General features: G+C 48.3%; 1 pseudogene; it reads right to left on the bottom strand.

Moving 5' to 3' along the window:
- Positions 1–10,195: 10,195 nt before the first annotated feature.
- LOC149871574 (5.8S ribosomal RNA) lies at positions 10,196–10,335 on the bottom strand (annotated as a pseudogene).
- Positions 10,336–11,530: the final 1,195 nt, after the last annotated feature.

Genomic DNA, 11,530 nt, shown 5'->3' on the forward strand with positions numbered 1-11,530 from the left:
TCAGTGCTTGATCTGGCCTTACTTTTTAAATGCCCTTTCTGGCTGTATCTGCCTTTCACAAACTGCAAAACAAACTAAAAAGTTTCCAATTCATTAGGTAGGGTAGGGAATGATTTGCTCAGCAGAATGCTAGCCTGTGCAGCTGTAGTGTGGCTGATGTATTTGTAGCAGGCAGTCCTCAGACTTGCAACACAATTGGTTCCTGAAAACCACGTCTTAAGTCAAGACCTTGTAACTCAAAACCAATTTTCTCATAAGAAACAATGTTATAAATGGGGGACTGGTTCCTGAACCAAGGCCCCATACCCTATTTTCACCAAAAATACCCCAGAATGTTGTACTCTATCAATTCTGGATGAGTAATATAGCTACATTAATGTATTTCTATTGCATATAGCAATCATATTGATTTGGAAGGACTTCTTTGAGGTGACTTTGCTGGACTTTTTGAAAGGCTCTTGGTTGGACTTTTTGAAGGGTTCTTGGCTGGAGTCTTCTCAGGAGACTTGGCTGCAGGTTTTTCTGGAGTCTTGTCTGCTTTCTTAAAGAAAGTGTCCAAGGAAGTTTGGACAGGTGTTCTCCAGGGAGATGAACGATGCAGTGAACTTGTTTGCTGACGTGGCGTTGCATCAGATCAAGCCTTGTAAAGTCAAAACTGACGTCATAAATTTGAAATAGGGTGTCAATTTATAAATGCTGTAAGTACAAAACGTAACTCAAAACGTTGTAAGTTGAGGATTGCCTGTATTCTAACTTTTAGTGCCTGATTTTGCAACTCATATGTTCTTTTAATGTTATGGTTTTTGGTATGTAACTGTTTATGCAATGTACTAAGTGCCCTTGTTAGGCAACTGCATTTGTAGGTATCTAAATATCTCTGTAAATTTGCCCCAGATTCCTTGCCTAAAATTCCTTGCACCCTAAATAAATAGATTATTTATGTATGCAGTATTGTTTTCTGGGAGAGCAGTCAAAAGACCATTTTCTAACAAACACATTATATGCAGACACATCTACTAAAAGCTGTAGGAATATAGATATAAGCATCAAGTACGCTCAGAGTCTGAATGTACGTAAGCCAAATAATTTACCATTGGCCAAAATAGGTCTAAAATACTTCCTTTAGATGTATTTTCTTCTATAAAAAATGTTATTGTACACACCCCCCAAAACCAAAAAAAGTCAAATTGATTTTATTATAACATAAAATAAATGAAAACCCAGAAATTACCACGTCACCAAACCCTATTTTTTCTTTGGAAATATGCCTCTTTAGAATTAATTTAGAGAATTCTTCCAGCCAAAAAGTGTACTTATTTATTTATAACTTTAATAAAGATATATTTGTTGTGATCACTATGTTTGTTAAGTGGCCATGTTCGCCAATCAGAAAAAAGTTACACAGAGTTATGTAACAGTTACTAGGCAGACCGTAGTTGTTTTTCTGCCATCAATGTAAGAGATAAGCGGTAGCTAGAACTTTCCACAAGGCGGAGTCCAGCGTCAGTCAGTCAGTGCCATGGGCCTGTCAAAAGGTGCCTCATGCAATCACACCACCGCACGTCACCTAAGCTATAAAAGGAGCCTCCACCTGATCATCAGGGTCATTTCTGCGTCTAATGGACTCAGAACGATTTACGGCAGATTATTAAGGACACAGCTTGGCCTTCGGAGTGGCCAACCGAAGGAGGACGCAGAGACCCGCCTGATCCCGGCAACCTGAAACCCCAGAAACCACTCACCAGCCAGGTTCATTGGTCTCGCGCACCATTAGGGCGCATGAGGCGTGGTGAGTTCTAGCCGCTGCGCGGCTACGTTAATAGTCGCTAATAAAAGCTACCAAGCCTGTTCACTGTTCTCTCGCCTATTCGTGATCTGTGGTAAGCCCGACCAGGGAAAGATCCAGCAACATGGCATCATGAACAGGATGGTCGGCTGCAGATCACGATAGGGACGACCAGTCACTGTGTCAGGTTTGTCCTTGGGCATCTGGCCATCGGATGACCAGAAGCTCTGATGAACTGTGGGGTCATTTACAGTTTCACCAGGCCCCCAGCCACGCGGATAACAATGGCACCCAGCCGTTCTGTGTGTGGCATCAGTCCAACCCCCGGCGCCCCTGGGAAGTTCGCTTAACGGGCCGAGCACTAGGGTGTGTGCTGAGGGACTCGAATGTGTCATTTGCTGTCCTGTCAAACCAAGATGTCCCTGATGCTTGTGTAGCGGTAGCCAAAGAGCTTCCCTCGGGTGACCAGCAAGATACTGACCCCTCTCAGGATTGGGATGCTTTCACGAAAAAAGTAGTGGCTCTGACAGGCGAGAAGCGCTGTACAGAAGAGGTGAATCTTTCTCAGTTTGTTATCCCCGGCGGTGCAAGTCATCGGAGGTTACGGGGAGTCTTCACTGCTGTTAGGGGAATAAACGATAAGAGAAAGGGGAAGAAAGTGGAGTGCTTGCATGTGTGTTTAGAGGCTTTTGCGGCCACGCTTGGGCGCCTTAACAATTATGAAATGGCGCTGATCACCATCAGCTGCGCGGCGAAAAGAAATGACCCTCCCTCTGGCGGCAGCCATGAGCACAACGTCTTTGAGCCGTTACCTGCCACAGCAACGGCACCGCCTACTACTCCGCCCCCACCAACTTATCCGGAAGGGAAGGAGCTGCCTTCGGTGGTGATGCCGCTTTACCCACCCCTCCCTGACCCAGGGGGCAGGGCCCAAGCAACGCCTCCTACGGACACCACTTCGCCAACGCCCGGCCCCTTGCCGATCCCTCCGCTCCAAGCCCAGCCTGTCGAGATAGTAAAGACTCGGCAAGATGGAGATGGGAATCTCATTACTGAGCGGACCACCCAAGATCGCGACCATGGTGAGATGAACGAGCTTATTAACAGGATGGCAAGACAAGAAAATGAAACCCCGGCCCAGTGGCTTGGATGATTAGTATTGGAATATGGCTATGAGACACTCAGCCAGCGGGAAGCCATCGGTCTTGTTACGCATGGAAGTTTCAGTTTGGGACTCCTTCCTGGTTCGACTGTCCTGGAAACTGACAACACACCGTGGCCTATCTCCCTCTCAGCCTTGGTTGCCAGTGCAGTACATGAAAAGCCACACCAAGTCCACGAGGGAGCTCAACCCATTCACGCCCCACATTCGCAGCCATTCGTCAATGCCCTCGCAGGAGCTGTTTATCTCTCCTTACCCAAGCGGCGGATCACAGCTTCACACACGCCTCTCACGACACCAGCACGTTCGAGTGGCAGCACCGAGAGTTCCCATGAACTCGCCGATTCGGCAACAATGCCCACCCGTGGTGGGGGACCGTCCTTTCCTCGGCGACTCCTTAACACATTCACTGGAATCAGCGATGATGGCGGTCCAGAAATTACGCGTACTTCACAGACACCAGTTGTTCGTCACGACCCGTGGCCACAGAGACATTGTAAGGATCCCCTTCAACTTGAGATCCCTCCAGCGATCCTTTAAGCTACGATTGATATTTACACTGATAACCTGGAGATGGCGGAGCTCCAAACCAGCTCTCTTCATAATCAACCCCTCTCGTCACTGTACCGCTTCCAGCATCGGCGACGTCAACAGCAACGGCGTGGAAAACCAGAACTAGTGTGTGTGATAGAAGTCACCCCAGTAGCGACTGCTGCACATCGCAAAGAGGAACGCCAAACACTGAACTCTACGCAAGGAGTCCCACGTCGTTACCCTGAGTGTACACCTGAGGAGCGTGCCCGTTTTGGGTTCCTGCTAAATCAAGCAGGCATAAAAAAGGAGGTCCTCAGGAATTTAGATGATGACACCCAGAAGCAACTGGCAACTCAACTGGGATTTCAGTTCCCACGAAAACCAAAAAACGAGTAGGGGCAGACGCCGGCCATGAAAAGGAAGACGTCCGCCAACGAACTGAGTTGAGAACCCTATCATCTTCAGATCAAAATTTTGGTGAAGCTTCTTGCTTACCCATTAGCACTCGACAACTAGATCCCTGCCCCTATGCTACCATTCCCGTCATCCATCCCACCACGGGAGAACGAACTCCAGTGTGCTTTTTGCTGGACACTGGAGCGGAAATCACCGTAATCGACTCCACCGTCCCGAACCGACCCACAAACCACATAATTTATGTAGCTGGCATCAACACCACCACCACAGCTCCGTTGGTTAAGGTACGTCTCGGCGACCCACCCATAGTCATCGAGGCTGTCTTAGGCAACCAATGACTCCTAGGAGTGCACAAGATACGTGTCTTAAACCTGAAAAACAAAGTTTGCAGCGTTCTCCCAGTTCGCACCTCAGCGACGGGACTACCAGCCCCATACATACCTCAACTCAAGATCCCTACAGTTGCCCCATGGAAATACGTTCCCATACAGACCAAGCCTCAGCTTATTCCATCGCTAATCACCCTCTTAGACCACCTCACCGCTGAAGGGAAAATAGAACCGATACTTCATAGCCGCTTTGTGTCCCTCGGCTGGGGAATACTGAAACCGAAGAATCCCACCGAAGCCCGCTTGGTAGTAGATTATCGCCAAGCCAACAGGCGTTCAGACCTCGTTCAACTAGTACCAGTGAAGACACTCCCAGACATCCAAGCCAACATTCTTGCAACTATGGCTCGCGGAAGTTGGTCCAACATATTCTTTAGTCTCCCTCTTAATGACGAAGGTGGAATCTTATGTATGGGAGTACAAGGTCGTATTTACTGTTGGGAAGTTTGCCCTCAAGGGTATTCCAACTCACCCGCCTTAGCCACGCAAGCCATGAACAGCTCGTTGCGAGGCTTTAAGCACCCCGATGATGAAGGCAGTACCCAGGTATTCAACTATGTTGATGACATCTTAGTGCTGGGAAGTAACCCTGGGGACATCAAGCTCACTGCTAGTGAACTAGTTGACCATTTACGCCTGGAAGGGTGGGAGGTCAACATTGCAAAGTCAAACCTTGAACCATCTGTCACGTGCATGTTTCTTGGAACAGAACACACACAAGGAGGCTGTGTAACGTCTCCCGCTTCTGTCCCAACTCCACCGTGGAATATCAGCTCAGATATGTCCCCTACACCAAAACAAGCTCAGCAGTTTTTGGGGCATATCAACTGGTTCTGGGATCATATCGCACCTGAGCACTTACCTGCCTTGAGCACACTCCAGAGTCGATTGCATAAGAAAGTCGCCAAGCACCAGTCGTGGATGCAACGTGACAACCATCGCATCCAAGCCCTGATTGATTCTGCTACTACTACCTCGCTAGTACCTTTTGGACCTACGACACCGCTTCAACTTACTGTTGGGTGGACACCCACTCACTTGTGGATCACAGCCCACACTGCCGATGGGAAGCCGGCAATTTTCCTCAACCGAGCCCTCCATAAAGAACAACATCGCTACGGTCACCTAGGCAAGCTATTGTTGGCTTTTCGCCTCGCACAGGAACACAACCTACATCATGGGAGTGGAACACTAGCTGCTCCCGCTGTCACGTTGCTCCCCATCATCGATCCCGAGCGGACTCCGAGCGACTTCCACGGAACAGCGGCAACATGGTATACCTTAGCCACAAGTGGTCACTACCCTTGGGTAAATTGGATGTACCGCAACAGCGCAACAGTCACCCCGAACCCTGAGCAGCGTCCAGTGTTACACGGTACTTCCCTTCCTAGCTACGTCGCTAGTGACGGAACCTCCCGATTTGGAGGGGGGCATGCTTGGAAGTGCACCCTCTGTGGTAAGAGCTCCATAACATGGATTAACCCCCCCGGCCAAGCATTGGCTAATGCACCAACACCTACGAATGCCCAGGAGATGGAGCTAAGAGGACCCAAAGCGGCATTGTCACACATCGCCAACGTTCACAACCAGAATCTTACCCCAGTCGTTTTGGTACTCGACTCACAATGGATTTGTAGCATGCTTACGGGCACGGCCGAACCCGAACAATACTCGGATGAATGGGACGATATCTTCACCATCATCGAGTGCATGCAATACCCGCCAATGGTTCATCATACCCGGTCTCATCAAAACGATACAGACCCACTCCACACAGCAGTTGATGCAGACCTGCCTCTAGGCCCAATGCTAACAGAGGAGTTCACTAGCATTCACACCGCTGAGCGCCAGATCGGTAGCACAGCGGATGCAGGAACATCCAGAAAACCCATGGGCGATAAATATCTCAAGTGGTTACACGACATGTGGGGACACCCAGGAATACGAACCTCCGTAAATCGATACCGCAGTATCGGAGGGTGGAAACGCTCTGCTTGAAATGGCCTATCAGGCCCCCGAGACTGGGAACGCGTCACCAAAGCTTGTCAGCAATGCACCCGGATTAAACCCCAGAACCACAAGTTTCTCAAAGGAGCTTACAACTCCAACCAGTTCCAATCTGGAGCCTTCTGGCAGGCTGATTTTGCAGGACCTTTGCCAGGAGCCTGTCAATATCCTAAGGCACTGGTTGTCGTCGACCTCGGATCCCGTATGATTGGTGTTATTCCAATGACCAAGACGGATGGACCCCCTTGTGTCCAGGCCTTCTTACAGCAGTTCTCGCGGTGGCAGATACGCGCAGAAGTTCAGACTGACAGAGGACCCCTATTTAACAGTTGCTGCATTCAACAGTTCTTTACCACCCACAACGTCCATCATCATATGCATTTGCCGTATCATCTGTAATCGAACGGCATTGTAGAGTGAACGATAGGCGAGCTAAAGCGTAAACTCCTCTTAACTCTCCAACGCACTGACTTCAAGGGCTGGGACCGCATATTACCTGAAGTCCTAATCAACTTAAATGCCGACAAAGCCCCTTGGGCCGCGTGTACCCTCCAAACTCGAAAAGGATGGCAGCCGAACTTTAAACCTGGAGACCTCATATGGGTTGCCTTTCCCACTCCAACGCCCACCAAATATCCACCCGTGTTCCCAGGCTAGATTATCGAAGCTACAGCCCTAGCCCATACTTACAAGCTTCACCTGGTCAATTCATCTGATGACCGCGAGCACTTAGTTCATCTCAATTGGTTAAAACCGCGTAGTGATTTATTGAACTAACATCTAATTATTTTACAGATCAAGTGACCTTCCGAGATGTTCGATCGACAAGATAAAAGAGCTGACACCGAACCTCTCCTTCACCAGACCACCATGCCATTGCCACGAGGCTGGCGGGTGTCACCCCTGTCATTTGCAGGATTATGGGAGAGGCTTGTGGGAAGGTCGAAAGAAGCAATGGCAGCTGTACGCCCATCCCGTCGACAGTGAAAGCTTTGGCTAATTTTTCTGATTTACCTTTCACTATCAGCAGGTATCATTTTGATGTGCGTCTTACACCGCGGCATCACTGGACACACGAAGCGGACTCTCATTACATCCCTGTTGTCCATCGCAGACAACCTGTTTCTCCGTACCTCGCGAGAGTGGATGCTGCTTACTGGGCACACATCAGGTTCAGTTTGTGGGCATACACCTACCTCCGCTGCAGACAGTCCCTTTCGCATAGCTGTCACCCCTGTTAATTACTCGTATTTATTTCTAAGTTTTGTACGTGCATCCCCCGGTAACAAAACCATTCGCTACTTAGCCTGCGACACGAGTTCTCCAATTTCTCACTTACACGTGGGAATGGAATGGCATATCCCCAATCAATTGTACTGTTCAAGGTATCCCACAGGATTGTTTCAATTTCACCCATGGGCCACCTTGGAGGGCACCACACTCCATTGTGCCCGACCCCGACAATGTTACTCTCCCCATTCCCCCACTCCCTCAAACCATCTTATGAATGGTGAAAATTAAATTTTCCACTCCGGGCACCCCGTGCTATTGGCCAGGATGTCATACTAGTCCGTGCACTTTTAGAACCTCCATGGTGAGGAGGTCTTTTGAGGATGCCGAAGTATTTCGCCTATTCCCTGTAAAAGCATTTATAATGATGGGCAGTCACTTTGGTCCACCTGCTCATCGTGCTGCATTCAAACTCATTACCAGAAGTTTTAGCCCACATCTAAAACCGTTACAGGCCCTCTTTAACACTAGACACCCCCCCACCAATAGCACTGATCCCACCTCCCCACGATACTATGTTCTATTGTCAACAAGATGAAAACTCAACCCAAGCCGTTCTGTACAGTCACTTTCCCTATCATTTCAATGTGTGTTGTATTTTGGTCCAAGTTACGCTATGCCCCTATGAGTTTTCCAGTGTTACCCATTGGACTGCCCCGCTTATGTTTCCCAACCATGTCCGGAGCACCCGCAATGTGATCCCCAATGAACAAATTACAGGTGTCATGGGGGAGTCAAAATTCTGGTCTAATATGACTGAAATTGAGCGCAGGAAGTTTACCACTGGGTGGACCCTGTATAGAATGTTTGTTACTGGAGCCTCCGCCTCGGCATTGGCCATCCAGCAGCTCCAAACTCTGGAATTGCTCGCGAGACTGGCCAATAGTACGGCAGACGCTTTGGAAGTATTCAACCAGCAGTTGCAGGATACTTCTAAGGTTGCCTTCCAAAACCGCCTTGTGTTGGATTTCATGTTGGCCAAAGAAGGTGGGTTCTGTGCAGTGCTTAACCTCACTGTGCCAGACGAGACCTGTTGTCTCGTTATCTATAACGCTTTGGAGCCCCTTTCTAGAGCCATCAATCAAATCTGAAAGGTAGCTGAAGATATGCGTACAATTGTCCAGAACCCCTTTAATTGGCTAGCTGAAATGTTTCAAACTGCATTTAACCTCCAGCTTTCACCATGGTTGGTGAATCTACTAACTCCCCTATTTACAGTTCTAATTGTTGTATTGATAGCATCCTGTTGTGTTGGTTTGATCATTCATTGCATTCATCGTCAAATTACCTCGGCTATGCATGTCACGTACTATGAGTCCCTTCCTCAAATGAATAACACTTGCCGCGAGATACAAAGTGTACTGTAATATTGACCTGGCAGCCTAATCGAACCTTGGTTTAGTTGATTGAATTTGTTCACTTAACTCATTACAGTTGGTATTACGCCGCACCATTCGTTTGTTTGTAACCTCCCTAGCAGAAATCAAACGTGTTAAGTCTGTTTTGGTATCTGTTGTAAGTTTTTTGGCTCATATGGCCAGGGGGGCATGTTGTGATCACTATGTTTGTTAAGTGGCCATGTTCGCCAATCAGAAAAAAGTTACACAGAGTTATGTAACAGTTACTAGGCAGACCGTAGTTGTTTTTCTGCCATCAATGTAAGAGATAAGCGGTAGCTAGAACTTTCCACAAGGCGGAGTCCAGCGTCAGTCAGTCAGTGCCATGGGCCTATCGAAAGGTGCCTCATGCAATCACACCACCGCACGTCACCTAAGCTATAAAAGGAGCCTCCACCTGATCATCAGGGTCATTTCTGCGTCTAATGGACTCGGAACGATTTACGGCAGATTATTACGGACACGGCTCGGCCTTCGGAGTGGCCAACCGAAGGAGGACGCAGAGACCCACCTGATTTCGGCAACCTGAAACCCCAGAAGCCACTTACCAGCCAGGTTCATTGGTCTCGCGCACCATTAGGGCGCGTGAGGCGTGGTGAGTTCTAGCCGCTGTGCAGCTACATTAATAGTCACTAATAAAAGCTACCAAGCCTGTTCACTGTTCTCCCACCTATTCGTGATCTGTGGTAAGCCTGACCAGGGAAAGATCCTGCAACAATATTCTATTAATTTAGAAAACCAGAGTAGAAAATTAATTTCCTTCCCACAAACTTAATGAAGAAATAAAGAAATTAATTTTCCATTGCTATTAGAGGGCTAATCCACTCCTTCACATATTAAGGGCTCTTTTGGCTGGAGTCTTCTCAGGAGTCTTGGCTGCAGATTTTTCTGGAATCTTGCCTGCTTTCTTAAAGAAAGTGTCCAAAGAAGTTTGTCTGCTAGCATGGCGTTGCATCAGATCAAGCGTGAAGTCGAAACTTGACGTCAGAAAGTTAATAGAATCATAGAATCAATGAGTCAGAAGGAACCTAGACAGATCATCTAGTTTGACCCTCTGCCATGGGCAAGAATGAGCACTGGGGATGGGAGGGGTCATAAGATAAATATTAATGTCAGAATCCCCTTAATATTGTTATGAAAGTCAACTTCTGGCTTTTCTCAAAATAAAATCTGGAACCTTGGTTTAGTAGAAGAGTGACCATATACTAGTGGTTAGCTCTTGGCCCATATACTAGTGGGCCGCAAGTGCGTTCGAAGTGTCGATGATCAATGTGTCCTGCAATTCACATTAATTCTCACAGCTAGCTGCGTTCTTCATTGACGCACGAGCAGAGTGATCCACCGCTAAGAGTTGTCCAGTTTGTGTTTCCACAGGCCTCTTTTCCGTGGTATGCCAGCTCGCCCCAGGGCAGAAGCCAAGCCGGGGACGAGAGGGGGCTCCTGGTCCGCACGAGGTCGGGACGGGGGTCCCCCCCGAGCCAGCCTTCCTCCCCCGCCGCAGCGTGCCCCCCCCTCCGCGAGGGGGGCTCGTTGGGGGGAGAGGCGTTCCTGCCCGGCTCGGGGGCCCCGCCGCGCCTCAGCGGGAGCCCTACCGATCCAACGAACACAAGAGAGGTTTAAAACAACCCGCAGGGAGGGCCGTGGCCGAGGAGGCGAGGTCTCCGCTGCGGGATCGGTCCAGGCGCCCGGCTCAGGGGGGCCGCGGCCGGCCATGCCGCGGGCTGGGGCGGCTCCGCAGCGCTCCTGCTCCCGGGACCGTGCACCTCTTCTAGCTCTGTCATAGCAAGGATGAAAAGAATCATAGAAAGTGGAGATGCAAAAGACATTATAAATAATCTAGATTCTAGCCCACCTTCATGCAGGAGCAGCAGTGATCCCTCTCCTATAGCATATTTTCCAGTACTTTTTCCAGTGTCCTTTGTAGGACTGTTCTGTACTCCAATAGATGTTACTAGGGGAATTTTTCCCTAATATTTCGTTTAAACTTTCTCTGTCTTCAAGTTAGGTTGAATGGAACTTAGAATCAAGGAGTGTCTATACACACGCTCTGGGGTGGGGGAGGGAGGAGCACTTCAATTAGAGCGGCTCCTGGACAGCTGCTCTATTTAAAATGCTGTAGTGTTATATGATTGAATCTATACATGTGCTGTGATGTGTTCTAATAAGAATGCGTCATAGCAGACTCTGCTGGAGCATTCTAATTGGAACTCCAGTGTGCCTCATCGTCACCTGTATTCAGCATCCTGCATTTCAAAATGGCAGTGGGGGTGTTTAGCTATCATAGTCAGTAGTTTTAGAATCCTTGGAATATCTCTTCTTGAAAAGAAAAAAGACTAATGCTGCTGCTTCTTTTTGTAACTTCTTCCTGTTTTTTCTCTTTGAGTTAATGCCTTTTTTCTGTTTGTATTTTATTTGTTCCTTTTTCATGTAAATACTTTATACTGTAGTTTCTTTGAACAACTGGTATCCTGTGTCTAAACTGCTTGTCCTTCCATTTTACACTAGAGGGAGCTTTCTAATGTACTTTCATTATTTTCTAGTTCTACAA

Source organism: Crocodylus siamensis, chromosome 2 (genome assembly GCF_052110815.1).
Source record: "Crocodylus siamensis isolate JL-2025a chromosome 2, ASM5211081v1, whole genome shotgun sequence".
NCBI classification, from domain to species: domain Eukaryota; kingdom Metazoa; phylum Chordata; order Crocodylia; family Crocodylidae; genus Crocodylus; species Crocodylus siamensis.